We start from the raw sequence: 1,062 nt of genomic DNA on the forward strand, positions 1-1,062 counted from the left end.
TGAAGCCACCTTCCAAGCAATAAGACAAAGCCTAAGACCATCAACAAGTAACACAGAAGTGGAGGATTGGTTTAACCATTCAGGTCAGGGGTCAATACATCTGTAGACCTGTGGCAGGAAAACCTCTTTCTGCAGGATGAGAGCTTCATGGTAAATCTCTCTCTCTCTCTCTCTCTCTCTCTCTCTCTCTCTCTCTCTCTCTCTCTCTCTCTCTCTCTCTCTCTCTCTCTCTTTGTGTCACTTCTGACATGATATGTGCAGTCTTGGATTGCTGACAAGGATGACTTTCTTCGGCGGCGGACTCGAGAGTATCGTGGAAGGGATGCGGCCCTAGCGCAGTACCTTTCAAAGCTTTGCGAGTCGCCGATAGTAGTTTTTCACAATTCCATGTCACAAGAGGGTTCAATAGCAACTTACACATTCAAGACACTATCACGCTTCTTGGGTGGACCCGTGCTGCCCAAAAGTGCAGATAAAGTCATTCTTGTGGACAAAGTGTTTGCTAGAGATTGTTTTGGTTACTGCCCGGGCTATACAGGTGGTCGGGCAGCGTATTACTACACCTACACAGCAATGGCACTAGCGTATTACTACACCTACACAGCAATGGCACTAGCTCTTGGTAGAAAAAACCCAAATGAACTTTTAGAGTATGGCAAACATCTCATGATTCGTTACAAGGGTGACGTGCCAAAAAACAAAATTGAACCTTCAAAATCTTGATACACTTCAAGTAGCAATTGTATAAGATCATGTATTACATAAATTTTGTACAATGTCATCCACTCAAAGTATCTTTCTCCACTTGTGATTCACATACACCATTGTCTCTCTCCACCTTCGTTGACTTTCACGAGCTCCGGAGTTGTTGTATGCCATTGATCTTTTAACTTTTTGTTGTTGTAAATGTCTGATGGCTTGTGCTGTTGCTGAATTTGCCAAGACTTCTTTTGTCTGCATTCGATGAATGATTCTACGATAGAACCATTCAAATAGTTCTCTCAAACTGTTAGCCTTGATTCGAGAGCCACCATGTCGTGTGTGCCTGAAATAAGCATTTCT

General features: G+C 43.1%; 1 protein-coding gene across 1 annotated transcript in view; it reads left to right on the forward strand.

Moving 5' to 3' along the window:
* LOC147441287 (uncharacterized) overlaps nucleotides 1–733 on the forward strand; it is an 11,233-nt gene extending 10,500 nt beyond the window's left edge. The window contains exons 2-3 of the mRNA XM_086483416.1: nucleotides 1–150; nucleotides 262–733. The exon at nucleotides 1–150 is cut by the window's left edge and continues 1,173 nt beyond it. The gene's annotated coding sequence lies outside the window, so the exon portion shown is untranslated. The remainder of the gene's footprint in view (nucleotides 151–261) is intronic.
* The last annotated feature ends 329 nt before the right edge of the window (nucleotides 734–1,062 follow it).

Source organism: Adiantum capillus-veneris, chromosome 15, assembly GCF_014529385.1.
Source record: "Adiantum capillus-veneris isolate H3 chromosome 15, ASM1452938v2, whole genome shotgun sequence".
In the NCBI taxonomy this organism is placed as follows: Eukaryota; Viridiplantae; Streptophyta; class Polypodiopsida; order Polypodiales; family Pteridaceae; genus Adiantum; species Adiantum capillus-veneris.